Here is a 1,472-nt window from a genome sequence, read left to right on the forward strand (position 1 = left end):
TAGAGATGGGGTTTTACCATCTTGCACAGGCTGGTCTTGAACTCCTGACCTCAAGTGCTCTGCCCACCTCGACCTCCCAGAGTGATGGGATTACAGGTGTGAGCCACTGTGCCTGGCCTGATGGCCTGTTTTGTGGGTCTAAGTGTTTTTTTTCATATCTAAGAACTGGTTCTTCTTGTCCCCCGCCATCCCCCACCCAGAAATACTTCAAGGAAGCACAGGCAAAAATATCTTCAGACAACTTAAAACTGGCATGAGGCAATAGCGTTCTTCAGTGTGGCGCTCTATGGGGGTTTGGGGAAGTAATTTGGAAGATAAATAGAGCAGAGGTTCCCAACCCCCAGGCCATGGACCTGTGGCCTGTTAGGAACGGGCCTCACAGCAGGAGGTGAGTGGTGGGTGAGCGCGGGAAGCTTCGTCTGTATTGACAGCCGCTCCCCATTGCTCTCATGACCCTCTGAGCTCCACCTCCTGTCAGATCAGTGGCGTTGTTAGATTCTTGTAGGAGCGCACACCCTGTTGTGAACAGCACACGCGAGGGATCTAGGTTGCACGCTCCATATGAGAATCTAATGCCTGATGATCTTAAACTCTCCAAGTTGTGCAGACTGGCTCCTGAGCTGCTGGAGGGGGAGCAGGTTCTAGGTACACACCTGGCGTTGGCCCCAGCATCCCTAGCAGGATGCGTGACCCAGAATCAGTACTAGGTATATGTTGATTGGCCAAAGGGACCAATGTCCTGTGAGCAGCTGGCTGGCTTCATGTAGGCAGCGTCATTCCATGGGCACCGGGATGAGACTTAGGTGAGCAGCTCAGCCACGATACCAATCTCTATGATCCACCTCGATAGAAATCTGTAAGTTCCTCCTGCACCTACAGCAGCTGTTGCCAACTGGGAGTGACAGTTGGCAACAGCCACATGTCTCCAGACATTTTTATGGTTTCTGCAGCTGGAAAGAAGGGTGCTACTGGCATCTAGTGGTAGAGGCCAGGGTCGCTGCCAACATCCTACACTGCCCAGAACAGCACCCCGCCCCCAGCAGACAGCTCCCTGGCCCCAAACATCTGTAGTGCTAAGGCTGAGAAACCCTGACTGGAGGCAGTGGTTAGATGAGACTAGTACTGTCTTTGCAGTTAGATCGCTTTCTAACGTGCTTGCTGCTGTGTTAACATTTAAGTGATAGTTTCCAAAATATGTTTGCACGTTGATTATTTCCAGTTCCTTGGCTTTCTGATAAATTTGCTCATCCTGGGATTCTTCTCAAGCAGCTGCTGCTGAGAAGGCTTCCACCACGAAGGGAGAACAGTTCCCAGGGGAGACGCTGCCTGTTGCCTATGGAGAAGCCACAGCGAGAGTCAAAGAGGACGTGGATGCAGTGACCTGTGAAATGCTCCTCAACATGATGGATAAGTGAGAGAGATTCAGGCTGCCTGTTCACTGCCCCTAATTCCTAAAGCAATTTAGAAATGTT

This window comes from Sapajus apella, unplaced genomic scaffold, assembly GCF_009761245.1.
Source record: "Sapajus apella isolate SASKATOON/1434 unplaced genomic scaffold, GSC_monkey_1.0 scaffold96, whole genome shotgun sequence".
NCBI lineage: Eukaryota > Metazoa > Chordata > Mammalia > Primates > Cebidae > Sapajus > Sapajus apella.